Raw genomic sequence first — 17,878 nt, 5'->3', positions numbered from 1 at the left:
AGTGTATATATATATATATATATATATATATATATATATATATAATTTGGCATGTATAAGTTATTATATTATTATTAATATTACCATTATGATTAATAAAACTAATAAGATTATTATTAACATTTCTATTATTATTATCATTATTAGTAATTTAAATCATTAAAATTATCATCATTATAAATTTTTTTTTTTTATTAATTGTCATATTATTACTAAGCTCTTTATTAATAATATTATTATTAGTATTATTAATAACTTTAATATATTTAAACTTATTAAACATCGAAAATTAAAGATATTGGTATATATACATATATATAACAAGTGTTACAGTGATATATAACTATATATACATATACAAATATAGATATACATATAAGACTTCGGATATATATATATATACACTTGTTGATATATATGCGAATTAATACAGATATATGAATATATATTACATAGATAATTATTATTACTAATATTTGTATCAATATTATTGTTGTATTTAAGATTAATATATAAATATAGATAAATACAGGTTATAAAAATAGAAACATAGAAATGCAATTTTTTTTTTATAAATACAGATAGGTATATTGACTGATATAACGCGTAATTTTATTATATATATATCATTATCAGTTCTATCATTTTCGCATAGAAATACAAATTTATTTCTGTTCTACTTGTGATACTGTGTCGCCCATCACCACCATAAAACAGGAAAAAATTTGTTTTCTATTAATTGGAACGATATAGCTAAGGTTAATCATCACTGTAAATCGAAGGAGAAGAAATCAAACAGATTTATTTTTTTTTTTTCATCTCTGATCGAGTTTTAAATTTTCAAAAAAAATTCTAATACGAATTTAATTGCAAAAAGTAATAATGTAGTTGTGTTAGGAATTATTCAAATGATCTTTCTGCAAAATTTTATGATCCAATTCCTATTATTCGTCTTGAATTCGTGAGTCAAAGTTCATATATAAAAAGTCAACTGAATTCTTATTTATCGAATTCGAAATTTATAAGCAGTTTCAGGTTCAATTGATTGTTCCTAAAGTTTCTAAAAACAATTTACAAGATATTTCGTGTAGAAATCTTCTTCTATTACGACCTCAAAATCAAAATCGATCATTGAGTTGTTATTTTGTTCAGCGACGGGGTATATATCTATATAATTTTTTTTATTTTGCTTTTAAAACAATGATATTATAACTAGCTAAATCTTGTTTCATTTACATATTTAAATCTAAACTTTTAAGTTGTTGATTGTAATTAATCTGTAAGTAAGAGTCGAGTTCCAAATTGATAAGGAAGAAGATGAGAACTAGTCACAGTTTATATGTTCAGGTGTGGGATAAATACCAGAAAAAGTATCGATGGAGCATTGGTCTAGGGTGTTTTCAAGTAGGTGTGAGGTCACGGGTTCGAGCCCGACTCAGGACAGCTTATTTTTATTAATGGCTTAATGAGGTAGTTTCCTAATTTAATGATTATTATTATTATTATTATTATTATTATTATTATTATTATTATTATTATTATTATTATTATTATTATTATTATTATTATTATTATTATTATTATTACACTTAAACTAGTATCATAATTATCGTTAACAGAATAATTATCAGTTTTATAGTTATTATAATTATCAGTATTATTATTATCAAATATTATATTTTTAAGTATTATTATCACTATTAATGTTTTTACTGTAAAAATAATACAAAATTTTAAATTGTATTATTATTTCTACCAAACAAATATTAAGTTATATGTATTATATTTATTATATATCAATTACCAATAAATTAGTTAATTAAAGTAGTTTAATAAGTATTTGATATATTAGTATTAGGAACTTACTTAAGTTAAAAAATAGATATTATTTATTTATTAACAAAATATAAAATAAAAATATAAAGAATATTACTAATATTAATATATCAACTTATTTAATTACGATTATATGTGTTAATATATATAAATGATATAGGTTCGTGAATCCGATGCCAACTCTACACTTGTTCAATGATGTTATATGTATTTTTACTACAAAATACAATATGGTGAGTATATAGTCCCATTTTTAAACTCTAAATATTTCGGGATGAGAATACATGCATTTTATGATTTACGTTATGGACATAAGTGATTAAAAATATATATTCTACGTTGAGTTGTACCACTGGCATACTTCCCTGTAACTTGGTAACTACTATTTACATGAGGTATTGTAAACGCGAATCCTGTTGATAGATCTATCGGGCCTGACAACCCCAACCGGACTGGACGACCAGTATTCAACGGTTGCACAGTACTTCGTTTTGGTAACTACACTTGGTATGGTGTAGTAAGATTTCATAATAAAAGGAATATGCGACGTTGATTAAATGTTAAGTATGGTTATCAAGTGCTCAACAACTTAGAATATTTTTATTTAAACGTTTATGAATATGAAATCTTGTGGTCCATAGTTTTAACGCTGCTAGCATCAAACCTATATCTCACCAACTTTATGTTGACGTTTTAAAGCATGTTTATTCTCAGGTACGAATTAAGTCTTCCGCTTTGCATTTGCTCATTTTTAAGGACATTACTTGGAGTCGATCATCGCAATGGGACCAAATGTTGATGACTTCGTTCAGGTGGATTAGGACGGGTCATTTTAGTTGGTATCAGAGCGGTGGTCTTAGCGAACCAGGTCTTGCATTAGTGTGTCTAACTGATAGTTGTTTAGATGCATTAGCGGGTCTGGACTTCGACCGTGTCTGCATGTCAAAAGTTTTGCTTATCATTTCGTGTCGAAAATTACCTGCTTATCATTCTAAGTCTAGACACGTCCTACTGCCTTTATTGCATAGATAGTGTACCGAAAAATTCATATCTTAGCGTGTCTGCTAATTCATATCTTAGCGTATCTATTACGATAAACTTTGCCTGATATCTCTCGTAAATTTCTCCGTAATTTAAGGAATCCTGGTACTATATATATCTATGCATATTATGCATTGAGAATACCATTCAACTATCAGTTGCTGTCTCTAAACGTTTCATACCAAAAATATTTATCTGTGATCGCGAAAGATGGCCTCTAGGAATCGTCCAAGTTCCTCTGACTCCGAAGACAGTGTGACGGGAACACACCAACCAATCAACTACCGTGATTACTGGAGAAGATGGGGGTGGGTTCGTGACATACTCACCCTATGGAGAAGGGAAGAAGGTACTCCATATCATGAACCGAATCTACCACCTAACCTTGGAGTACTCGACCCGCTCACCGGTGAACCTGTTCGCAACACCGTTTATACCCTTTTTGCGAGAATTTTTTGTCTTGAGACTACCATTAACGGAACTAGAGAAGATATTCGATCTCTACCTCACACTGATAACCAACCAGGGTTAGTAGAAGAAGTTAAAGAACTTCGAGCTCGAGTGCTAACCTTGGAGAATATGGTTCAAAACTTACAAGCACCAGCAACATCACCGGCACTAACAGTACCACCAACAACAACATCCGCGTCACCAGCTTCGACATCTCATTCTGTACCTCGAGTATAATCATCGTTCTACATATCGTTCTACATAGATTATTTTCGCTCGACATGGCGATTACGTAATTTCTAAAGTTTTAGAGATTATGTAATCTAGTATTAACGATAAATCAAATGAGTTTAATATCTTATTGACTCATTAAATCCATGATTACATCTGAAGAAAATATATATGCATATATGTTTTCATAAAGAATGTAATTAATAATTCTTTTGTACAAATTGTTAATGGTGAAAATATTTTAACGGGTAGGTAATACCCGAGGAATATTTAGATTTCACATTAATAAGTTACACTGTACATTCTTTCAAATCTGATTCAACAGTCATTTACTATCATGTTTACATCTACAGATATACGCATCCATTCACCGCATAATAATCATATTCATTCAATTTCATATTTGGATTTTGATTTATCAAAAATCAAGTGGCTTAATGAAGGAAACATTTGACAAAATAAAATTTGTTAGAAACAAACAAATTAACTACGAGAAAAATGTTGTTAAGAATTCACGCTAACTGTTCCTTGCTAACTGTTCCTAGCTAACTGATTACACTTTATTTATCGCAATTTAATTATCGCAATTTACATTCTCGCAAATTTATTTATCGTCATTTAATTTCTGTTATTTACTTTACGCACTTTATTTATCGTCATTTAATTTCTGTTATTTATTTTATGCACTTTAAATATCGGGACACGTATGCAATATTTTGACATATCATATCGACGCATCTATATATATTATTTGGAATAACCATAGACACTCTATATGCAGTAATGATCGAGTTCTCTATACAGGGTTGAGGTTAATTCTATAATAATATATATACTTTGAGTTGTGATCGAGTCTGAGACGTATACGGGTCACGACACGTATTAATTAATTCGAATATAATATAATAAACTATATATGAATTACTGGACTGTTAACTGTGGACTATCGACTGTGGACTAATAACATTGGACAATTAAAATGAATTAAAATATTGATTATAACATATGAAACTAAACAATTCTTCAAGTTTGCCACTTGAATTCATCTTAAACCTCATTTGTATCTCGACAATTACAACTTGCGATCAAACCTTTCATGATTCTTGAAAACATCTCAATCGAGAGGATGAACCAACCGCACCTCATCTCCGGAAGGAGAGATTGATGCACAAAGTTATGCACCTGAAAAACTCTCGGACACTGAGTGAACGTTTAAACACGTAGCTGTGCTAATTCCTTTAGTGATATTATTACCCAAAATAACTTGGTAATCCCTTTCAAGGTAGCAAATTTTGTCACAGCTCCATTAAGTAAATTTCGACTTTTCGTTCGAAACAACCTTATTATAACCTTGAAATATATGCGTGCTCTTTTATTGATACCAGGGAACCTTTTATATTCCACCATATTACCATCAGCGTTTAATCATTTAAAAACATAATTCTCCTGGAACCACCTCGGATTGATAACCAAAGATTCAAATATCGTTGCATTAAATGCAGAGGAAACAGAAAAATTGTAGATGGTCTAAACGGCCAAAAGTTTGATGATAAGGAATGGAGTGTTGGGAACGCTCGATAGAAAATGTTTGGTACTGAAAAACAGATTGAGCTTACCATAAAGGAAACTAAGGAGAAATACAAGTAACACACCCTAAATTCATAGAACTCAGATAAATCTGGATCCAACGAAATCTTTAGAGAATATCTTGCTCCGAAGTCATGCTAAAATCTTGCGGAAAATTTTTCTTCATCAACCTCCGAACTTAGAAATTCCAAAATATCATCATAAATATCTTCGATATTCCTGAGGATACCTTCACAGCTATTCTTGTCCGAAATTATCTATCTCTTCGTGCTATCTATGTTACATCATAAAAGAAACTGTTTTAGTTTCTATATTCTGTAACAATCTAAGTATAAATAATGAATGAATTTTGGAGAAGTGTTGGGAATTGAAGCATGGGTTAGTATAATATAATGACGCTCGACCAACGTGATTATATTACAGTAAGTCATGTTGAGTTTCTAATGAAGCATGATGATTCCCATTACCGTCATCATGTGCCATTCACACAACTCTTACATTCTATCTAATCTCTAAACATATCAAGAAAATATTTTCTTGATGATTCGGTCTTTTCCAGGATATTCTGGTAATTTGACAAATCAAAATCGTGCCATTACCATTTCTTTCTTAGGGCATTAGCTATGTTTATTTCGAATCTCATACCTACGAATTCCAGACCATTGCTTGTTTAACTCAATGACGGGAAGAGGAAACGGAAGAATGAAGCTCCAAAATAGAAATTGGAGTATAAATCACAGCAAATAAGAGAGAGCATTAAATATGGATGACAACGATTATAGAAGACAGAAGCGGGGACATCGAAGTATAAGGGAACATATAAAACCCAATAACCACCCAGAAACTACAAATCGTGCATATCAATATGTATTGCCACGAAAAGACACAGAAGAATTAACAACACTATAACCCCAAGGTAATGGTAGAAGAAAGTAATTTCCTCCGGTGGAAGATGAAAAAGAAGAACGATAGATATGAAAGCTAAGAGTATATCAAGAATCAGAATGGGATGGAGCATATTAACAAATGCTTTAGGAGTATGAATCGAGGAAAAAGGATAGAAGGTGTGAGTTGTAAAGAAATGAAGGAAGTAGATTTATAATGAAATATCCGACATAGCAATCGAAACAGATTATTTCATTTAATCAAAGAAGATCTTGATCGCCGAAGAACCAAATCTTATTACGTAAGATTTTCTTTAAATCCCTTAAATCCCAAAAATCAACAGTAACTACGTCGTCGGTTGAAACGAATAAATATATTTACTCATTTCACTCTTTTGTGATAGCTTCACTCGTACGCTTCACATGATCGAATCGTTTTATCTATATCTCTCAATAATGATAAAACCCCATTATTACCTCATATACGTCATGAAAACATTCTTATTGTTATCCATGAAGACCTCTATCAAATTTCGGGGACAAAATTTTGTTAACGGGTAGGTACTGTAATGACCCAGAAATTTCCGACAAATTTAAACCTTAATCTTTAAATGTTTCCGACACGATAAGCAAAATCTGTAATGTTGAGTCTAGAAGTTTGAAATCTATATTCGGATAATCAATTACCCTTTGACTGCGTCAACGATTCATAAACGCTTGTTTGTAAATAAAAATGTATATGTAAATATAATTATAAGTATATATATATATATATATATATATATATATATAAAATTTGGCATGTATAAGTTATTATATTATTATTAATATTACCATTATGATTAATAAAACTAATAAGATTATTATTAACATTTCTATTATTATTATCATTATTAGTAATTTAAATCATTAAAATTATCATCATTATAAAAAAAAAAATTTATTAATTGTCATATTATTACTAAGCTCTTTATTAATAATATTATTAATAATATTATTATTAGTATTATTAATAACTTTAATATATTTAAACTTATTAAACATCGAAAATTAAAGATATTGGTATATATACATATATATAACAAGTGTTACAGTGATATATAACTATATATACATATACAAATATAGATATACATATAAGACTTCGGATATATATATATATATATATACACTTGTAGATATATATGCGAATTAATACAGATATATGAATATATATTACATAGATAATTATTATTACTAATATTTGTATCAATATTATTGTTGTATTTAAGATTAATATATAAATATAGATAAATACAGGTTATAAAAATAGAAACATAGAAATACAATTTTTTTTTTTTATAAATACAGATAGGTATATAGACTGATATAACGCGTAATTTTATTATATATATATCATTATCAGTTCTATCATTTTCGCATAGAAATATAAATTTATTTCTGTTCTACTCGTGATTCTGTGTCGCCCATCACCACCATAAAATAGGAAAAAATTCGTTTTCTATTAATTGGAACGATATAGCTAAGGTTAATCATCACTGTAAATCGAAGGAGAAGAAATCAAACAGATTTTTTTTTCATCTCTGATCGAGTTTTAAATTTTCAAAAAAAATTCTAATACGAATTTAATTGCAAAATGTAATAATGTAGTTGTGTTAGGAATTATTCAAATGATCTTTCTGCAAAATTTTATGATCCAATTCCTATTATTCGTCTTGAATTCGTGAGTCAAAGTTCATATATAAAAAGTCAACTGAATTCTTATTTATCGAATTCGAAATTTATAAGCAGTTTCAGGTTCAATTGATTGTTGCTAAAGTTTCTAAAAACAATTTACAAGATATTTCGTGTAGAAATCTTCTTCTATTACGACCTCAAAATCAAAATCGATCATTGAGTTGTTATTTTGTTCAGCGACGGGGTATATATCTATATATATTTTTTTTATTTTGCTTTTAAAACAATGATATTATAACTAGCTAAATCTTGTTTCATTTACATATTTAAATCTAAACTTTTAAGTTGTTGATTGTAATTAATCTGTAAGTAAGAGTCGAGTTCCAAATTGATAAGGAAGAATATGAGAACTAGTCACAGTTTATATGTTCAGGTGTGGGATAAATACCAGAAAAAGCATCGATGGAGCATTGGTCTAGGGTGTTTTCAAGTAGGTGTGAGGTCGTGGGTTCGAGCCCGACTCAGGACAGTTTATTTTTATTAATGGCTTAATGAGGTAGTTTCCTAATTTAATGATGATGATGATGATTATTATTATTATTATTATTATTATTATTATTATTATTATTATTATTATTATTATTATTATTATTATTATTATTATTATTATTATTATTATTATTATTATTATTATTATTATTATTATTATTATTATTATTATTATTATTATTACACTTAAACTAGTATCATAATTATCGTTAATAGAATAATTATCAGTTTTATAGTTATTATAATTATCAGTATTATTATTATCAAATATTATATTTTTTTAAGTATTATTATCACTATTAATGTTTTTACTGTAAAAATAATACAAAATTTTAAATTGTATTATTATTTCTACCAAACAAATATTAAGTTATATGTATTATATTTATTATATATCAATTACCAATAAATTAGTTAATTAAAGTAGTTTAATAAGTATTTGATATATTAGTATTAGGAACTTACTTAAGTTAAAAAAATAGATATTATTTATTTATTAACAAAATAGAAAATAAAAATATAAAGAATATTACTAATATTAATATATCAACTTATTTAATTACGATTATATGTGTTAATATATATAAATGATATAGGTTCGTGAATCCGATGCAAACCCTACACTTGTTCAATGATGTTATATGTATTTTTACTACAAAATACAATATGGTGAGTATATAGTCCCACTTTTAAACTCTAAATATTTCGGGATGAGAATACATGCATTTTATGATTTACGTTATGGACGCAAGTGATTAAAAATATATATTCTACGTTGAGTTGTACCACTGGCATACTTCCCTGTAACTTGGTAACTACTATTTACATGAGGTATTATAAACGCGAATCATGTTGATAGATCTATCGGGCCTGACAACCCCAACCGGACTGGACGACCAGTATTCAACGGTTGCATAGTACTTCGTTTCGGTGACTACACTTGGTACGGTGTAGTAAGATTTCATAATAAAGGGAATATGCGACGTTGATTAAATGTTAAGTATGGTTATCAAGTGCTCAACAACTTAGAATATTTTTATTTAAACGTTTATGAATATGAAATCTTGTGGTCCATAGTTATAACGCTGCTAGCATCAAACCTATATCTCACCAACTTTATGTTGACGTTTTAAAGTATGTTTATTCTCAGGTACGAATTAAGTCTTCCGCTGTGTATTTGCTCATTTTTAAGGACATTACTTGGAGTCGATCATCGCAATGGGACCAAATGTTGATGACTTCGTTCAGGTGGATTAGGACGGGTCATTTCAAAAATGCACAAACATTTTTAGCAGATATGTTTAAAAAGTTGGCACCAAAAGATATGCAACACAAATTTGAGCATCCAGATGTTATACAGCAAATGATTGAGAAATATTGCGCGGAAAATAAAGAAGTGTGGCCAAAAAAGGCAACTGAAATTACATTTGCGATTGATAAGTTTGTGGAGCACATATCTGATTACCCAATCACTACACCACCCATTGTGCCTGCAACTTTGGGTGTGTATTCAGGATTAACAGATCCACTTGATTTTTTGCAAAGATTTGAAGGTGTTGTAAGTACGTATAATTGGGATGAGGCGGTTGCGTGCCGCGTATTCCCAATGGTGTTGCAGGGATTAGCGCGTGAATGGTTTCATAATCTAAACGCAAGAAGCATTGCGGGATTTGTTGATCTAAGAGAAAAATTTCTCTTGCAATTTCAAAACTTGTTACCGCAGAAAAAGACGCACATTGAGTGCCATGACATTAAACAGGGTTTTAAGGAAACATTGGGAAGTTTATTGACAAGATACATTTATGAATGTCAAAAAATCCCAAATCTTAATGAAGATCAAAAAATTTCTGGTTTTGTGCATGCGATAAATCTGCAAAGGCACCCAACCCTTGTGCGACGCCTTCGCAGAGATGTTCTGCGTAATTTTGCTAAAGTTATGCAGGAAACATATGATTATATTCGCTGTGGTGAGGACAGTAATATCGTGCAACATTGCGGATGGGGAAAAGACAGAAATTGGCGTGATGATAATGACACATACCGTGATGGTAATGGGGATGGATACCTTGATTATAACCGCGGATCTGGTCAGCAAAGAAGGAATAACAATGGTGGAAATTGGCGTAATGATCGACAGCGTACTAATTTAGATGGCGGAAATCATGGTTATAATAATCGCGACAAGAATTACGCGCGAAAATGGAATAATGATTCCTTTGCTGTAATTCAAACATTGTCCAAGACACCAAAGGAAATACTCTTGCAAGAGCGCGTTGCTAAGGCATTTCCAGACCCACCGCAGTTAAGTGATAACAATAGGCGTGACAAGTCAAAATTTTGTATCTTTCATGATGATTATGGGCATGATAGAAACAGATGACGCGACCTTGTTGAGTTAATCGCAGACGCGGTTGGTATAACACCCCGCCAAATTACCATCTGATGGCGTGTTAATTCCGGTCCCACAGTTAACAGTTACGCCCTCTATATGAGACGTTTAAAGCAAATCGAATTTAATTTTATTTAAAAATATTAACTTTCAAAAACATAAGTCAATAATCCCAAAATAGAAACACTGTTGTGATCGTAACCACAAGCCAACAGTATCTAAACAGTATAAAAGTTTTAAATGCGAAAGTAAATAATGTTCTTTAAAATCAAATGCTGACTCCACGGCCAGTCATGCAGCAAACACAACGGAAGCATACCTCTTAAGGACTTGAGAATAACAACACGCAAAAACAGGTCAACAAATAATGTTGGTGAATCTACAGGTTTAAAGTAATGTAACAGTATCTGAAAAACAGTTATCAGAAAAATAGTTTGATTTCCTTGACCACGAGATTCTATCGCTTGCATAAACCGAGCACCTGAATACTAGCAATGACCCAAGTATAGAAACCACTACACCCGACCTTACCTCGTAAAATATTATACACTTGTTCAAATGCATTTAATGTTCAAAATAAATGCACCACTATTTTTATAGCGGGTGAGGTTGTCAACCTAACGGATCCGTCCATCTAAATTGTGCTTACACCGATGGTATTAAAAGTATTCAAGCTGGAGGCTTTTTGAACAAACTCATTATGCATATGTGTAGTACTCATGTCAATGTAAAAGTAATTGAAAATGTAAATATAACAACGTGTATTCTCATCCCTGAAAACATGTAAAAAACGGGACTGTAGACTCACCTTTGAATAAGCTCGTAATGGAAGAAAAATGACTTGTACAGTTTAGACCCGAGTAATGTAACCTAAGTATACGTATGTAGGTTGGTCAATATATGTATCTTATATAAGTGTGGTTTCATAGTGTACGTTGTCCTATTGCTCGACTCGACGCGTTTCAAAGTAAAAGTCAACTATCTCATGCAAGTCAAACAAAGTCAACCGAAGTCAAACCGAAAATCAAACTTGGTTAATGTGGTCAACTAAAGTCAACATCAGTAGGTTCATGTCAAATATTGGTCAACATGTCAAACCTAAGTCAAACAATACGTTTTAGGTTATGAATGATCATTTTCACAATTTCAGTTATTCGTCATGCACAAAATTTATGAACACGTAGCATACTTAGCACATAATATCATAGTAAAAAATTCAATTAAATATGAAAAAATCCAGATCATAAATATACTAAAAATCGATTCCAAAAAGTCCAGCCAGGGACTCATACGACAATTAAAAGTCAGGAATCAGAAGGGATACATTTGGGGTTTGCCAAGTCAGTTTCTGACCGCGCACTGATTTCATTTTGGCTATAACCGGAGTTAGGAAAATACAATTGATACAAGACCAGTGGCCATAGTTCAAGGACAAATCAAAGTAACACATATCAAAAATCTAGCAACTTTTGTTTAGCCAATTGGTACAGTTTATTCGTGCAAGTTGAACATTCAGTTTTCAGCTCAAATCAGAATTCACATAAAGTATGGCTCTATTGTGCCCGATGCATAAGGTTTCAGAGTTTGACATAAACTAACAATAAGTCACATATCATGTTAAGTTTCATTTTCCAGAAGCATACATGCTTAAACAATCCACAAAATCCAAAGAGTACAAAACCGTGAGCAATTTACAGATTCGATTCCCATTTAGTTAGTCACATTCGCATACGATTATCCGAAGATCTAGATACAATTAGCCTATGATATCTACATAAAAGATGAATTAATTTTTGTCTAATTTTAAAATATGTAAAGCTTTAATCACAGAAGTTAACACATTTTATCATACAAGGTTATTTTCATGCAAGTGCTGTATAAAACTACCTTTACCCTAATTCTAGCATATCTCAGGCTATACATAAGCAAACGACATGATATCCTAGTCTAAATTGAGTGTTTTTAAATTATATTTCCAGTGGTATAAGTCTCACATGCCAATTCGTTTTCTATTAATACCAGATTTCTGATCAAGCAACAAAAACACAACGATAATTCAAATCGACATAACTTAATCATACAGAAACGAAATCAAGCGAATCCAAAGCCTAAACTCAATAGTTTTTCGCAAGGAATCTGATTATAACATAATAATTAACATTTGAAAAACTTAATTTTTCTGATCAAACAAATACAAATTCGTTTTTAAATCCTAGCGCATCAAACAATCAAAATAACGATTACAATTAACACGTACGCGTATAGACTTGAGCAATTGACAACATAACTATGAAACTTTAATAAAATCAGATTTTTAAGAATTAGGGTTCGTGTAAGTATACCTTAGATCGCTAAATTGTTTATACCAATGGATAGAGAACGAGGAGATGAACGCGATTCGTGTATAACACTTTTGCTAATTATGAAAGATGAAGGTATGGAGGTGATGGTGATGGTCGACGATGGGAGGAGGGAAAAAGCTGTGTTCTTTGTTTCTAATTAGATTTAGGGAAAAGAATACAAGTACTAATTAATTTATACATGGACCAAATACCCTTAATTGCACTTAAGTCCCTCAACTAGCCAAAAATTAACAAAATAAGGGGGAGGGGAGGGGGGTTCGGCCGAATGGGGCCCTCATGGGGTTCCCGGACTCTCGTTTTAAAATTAATTATTAAAATAAACCCGAGCGTTTCGTTGCTCAAAAAGCTTTTATCAAAATCGTATCGTTTTTATCGTATTTCATTATCCGAAATATTTATTTGAATTAATATCAACCCATATCAATTATTAAAACCCTCCGAAGATCATGTACGCATTTAATACACGTAAACGCATAAAAGTTAAATAATCGCCGTTAAATAAACTAACGGAAGGTTAACGAAAGTAACGGAAAAAAATCAGGGTTGTTACATTACCCACCTGTTATTGAAAATTTCGTCCCGAAATTTTAGTGATCGTCCGCTGAAGTGGTTTTCTCGGGAAACAATTGCGGATACTTCAGCCTCACCTGGTCTTCACGCTCCCACGTGAACTCTGGTCCTTTTCTCGCGTTCCACCGAACTTTAACGATAGGAATTCTGCTTTGCTTCAACTGTTTGACCTCACGGCCCAAGATTTCAACAGGTTCCTCAATGAAATGAAGTTTGTCGTCGATACGTAGTTCCTCTAGGGGAATAATCAAATTATCATCGGCTAGGCACTTCTTTAGATTGGATACATGGAAAACGTCATGAATACCGCTGAGTGTTTGTGGCAGTTCCAATCTGTAAGCTACTGGTCTAACTCTTTCAGTTATCTCAAATGGTCCAACATATCTAGGACTCAGTTTACCTCGTTTCCCAAATCGTACAACACCCTTCCAAGGTGATACCTTAAGCATAACCTTGTCACCAACTTGGAACTCTATGTCCTTCCGTCTAACTTCTACGTAACTCTTTTGACGACTTCGAGCCGTTCTCAATCGTTCCTGAATCTGTAGAACTTTCTCAGTTGTCTCCTGAATAATCTCAGGACCTGTCAACTGATTATCTCCCAACTTGCTCCAACAAATGGGAGATCTACACTTCCTTCCATACAATGCCTCGAAAGGTGCAGCTTTAATACTCGCATGGTAGCTGTTATTGTATGAGAACTCAGCTAGTGGTAAATACTTATCCCATCCGTTTCCAAAATCAATGACACACGCTCTCAACATGTCCTCAAAAGTCTAAACAGTTCGTTCACTCTTGCCATCTCTCTGGGTGTGATATGCTGTACTCATATCTAAACGGTTTCCCATTGCTTTCTATAACGATTGCCAAAACCTGGAATTAAATCTGCTATCGCGGTCGGATATAATGGATATAGGCACTCCATGCCTAGAGACGACTTCCTTAATGTAGATCTGAGCCAACTTCTCCATTTTATCAGTTTCCCTTATCGGTATGAAGTGTGCGGACTTAGTGAGACAATCCACGATAACCCAAATGGTATCGTGACCTCCCGCCATTCTCGGCAGTTTCGTAATGAATTCCATGGAAATTCCTTCCCACTTCCACTGGGGAATCTCTGGTTGAGTTAATAATCCTGATGACTTCTGATGCTCAGCCTTGACTTTAGCGCAAGTCAAGCACTTCCCGACATAAGTGGCAATGTCAGCTTTCAAGTTCGGCCACCAATAAAATGCCTTCAAATCTTGGTACATCTTATCTAGTCCCGGATGAATTGAGTATCTCGACTTGTGTGCTTCCTCCAACACTAGTTCTCTCAATCCACCAAACTTTTGAAATGTCCCGTTCTTATTGATTAAAAACGTTCCATATTAATTGATTTCGTTGCGAGGTTTTGACCTCTATATGAGACGTTTTTCAAAGACTGCATTCATTTTAAAACAAACCATAACCTTTATTTCATCAATAAAGGTTTAAAAAGCTTTACGTAGATTATCAAATAATGATAATCTAAAATATCCTGTTTACACACGACCATTACATAATGGTTTACAATACAAATATGTTACAACAAAATAAGTTTCTTGAATGCAGTTTTTACACAATATCATACAAGCATGGACTCCAAATCTCGTCCTTATTTAAGTATGCGACAGCGGAAGCTCTTAATAATCACCTGAGAATAAACATGCTTAAAACGTCAACAAAAATGTTGGTGAGTTATAGGTTTAACCTATATATATCAAATCATAATAATAGACCACAAGATTTCATATTTCAATACACATCCCATACATAGAGATAAAAATCATTCATATGGTGAACACCTGGTAACCGACATTAACAAGATGCATATATAAGAATATCCCCATCATTCCGGGACACCCTTCGGATATGATATAAATTTCGAAGTACTAAAGCATCCGGTACTTTGAATGGGGCTTGTTAGGCCCAATAGATCTATCTTTAGGATTCGTGTCAATTAGGGTGTCTGTTCCCTAATTCTTAGATTACCAGACTTAATAAAAAGGGGCATATTCGATTTCGATAATTCAACCATAGAATGTAGTTTCACGTACTTGTGTCTATTTTGTAAATCATTTATAAAACCTGCATGTATTCTCATCCCAAAAATATTAGATTTAAAAGTGGGACTATAACTCACTTTCACAGATTTTTACTTCGTCGGGAAGTAAGACTTGGCCACTGGTTGATTCACGAACCTATAACAATATATACATATATATCAAAGTATGTTCAAAATATATTTACAACACTTTTAATATATTTTGATGTTTTAAGTTTATTAAGTCAGCTGTCCTCGTTAGTAACCTACAACTAGTTGTCCACAGTTAGATGTACAGAAATAAATCGATAAATATTATCTTGAATCAATCCACGACCCAGTGTATACGTATCTCAGTATTGATCACAACTCAAACTATATATATTTTGGAATCAACCTCAACCCTGTATAGCTAACTCCAACATTCACATATAGAGTGTCTATGGTTGTTCCGAAATATATATAGATGTGTCGACATGATAAGTCGAAACATTGTATACGTGTCTATGGTATCTCAAGATTACATAATATACAATACAAGTTGATTAAGTTATGGTTGGAATAGATTTGTTACCAATTTTCACGTAGCTAAAATGAGAAAAATTATCCAATCTTGTTTTACCCATAACTTCTTCATTTTAAATCCGTTTTGAGTGAATCAAATTGCTATGGTTTCATATTGAACTCTATTTTATGAATCTAAACAGAAAAAGTATAGGTTTATAGTCGGAAAAATAAGTTACAAGTCGTTTTTGTAAAGGTAGTCATTTCAGTCGAAAGAACGACGTCTAGATGACCATTTTAGAAAACATACTTCCACTTTGAGTTTAACCATAATTTTTGGATATAGTTTCATGTTCATAATAAAAATCATTTTTTCAGAATAACAACTTTTAAATCAAAGTTTATCATAGTTTTTAATTAACTAACCCAAAACAGCCCGCGGTGTTACTACGACGGCGTAAATCCGGTTTTACGGTGTTTTTCGTGTTTCCAGGTTTTAAATCATTAAGTTAGCATATCATACAGATATAGAACATGTGTTTAGTTGATTTTAAAAATCAAGTTAGAAGGATTAACTTTTGTTTGCGAACAAGTTTAGAATTAACTAAACTATGTTCTAGTGATTACATGTTTAAACCTTCGAATAAGATAGCTTTATATGTATGAATCGAATGATGTTATGAACATCATTACTACCTTAAGTTCCTTGGATAAACCTACTGGAAAAGATAAAAATGGATCTAGCTTCAACGGATCCTTGGATGGCTCGAAGTTCTTGAAGCAGAATCATGACACGAAAACAAGTTCAAGTAAGATCATCACTTGAAATAAGATTGTTATAGTTATAGAAATTGAACCAAAGTTTGAATATGATTATTACCTTGTATTAGAATGATAACCTACTGTAAGAAACAAAGATTTCTTGAGGTTGGATGATCACCTTACAAGATTGGAAGTGAGCTAGCAAACTTGAAAGTATTCTTGATTTTATGTAACTAGAACTTGTAGAATATATGAAGAACACTTAGAACTTGAAGATAGAACTTGAGAGAGATCAATTAGATGAAGAAAATTGAAGAATGAAAGTGTTTGTAGGTGTTTTTGGTCGTTGGTGTATGGATTAGATATAAAGGATATGTAATTTTGTTTTCATGTAAATAAGTCATGAATGATTACTCATATTTTTGTAATTTTATGAGATATTTCATGCTAGTTGCCAAATGATGGTTCCCACATGTGTTAGGTGACTCACATGGGCTGCTAAGAGCTGATCATTGGAGTGTATATACCAATAGTACATACATCTAAAAGCTGTGTATTGTACGAGTACGAATACGGGTGCATACGTGTAGAATTGTTGATGAAACTGAACGAGGATGTAATTGTAAGCATTTTTGTTAAGTAGAAGTATTTTGATAAGTGTATTGAAGTCTTTCAAAAGTGTATAAATACATATTAAAACACTACATGTATATACATTTTAATTGAGTCGTTAAGTCATCGTTAGTCGTTACATGTAAGTGTTGTTTTGAAACCTTTAGGTTAACGATCTTGTTAAATGTTGTTAACCCAATGTTTATAATATCAAATGAGATTTTAAATTATTATATTATCATGATATTATCATGTATGAATATCTCTTAATATGATATATATACATTAAATATCTTTACAACGATAATCGTTACATATATGTCTCGTTTAAAAATCATTAAGTTAGTAGTCTTGTTTT

The sequence above is a fragment of the Rutidosis leptorrhynchoides genome, chromosome 4 (genome assembly GCF_046630445.1).
Source record: "Rutidosis leptorrhynchoides isolate AG116_Rl617_1_P2 chromosome 4, CSIRO_AGI_Rlap_v1, whole genome shotgun sequence".
Classification (NCBI taxonomy): domain Eukaryota; kingdom Viridiplantae; phylum Streptophyta; class Magnoliopsida; order Asterales; family Asteraceae; genus Rutidosis; species Rutidosis leptorrhynchoides.
The sequence above is the reverse complement of the archived record's forward strand: the minus strand, read 5'-3'. Positions refer to the sequence as shown.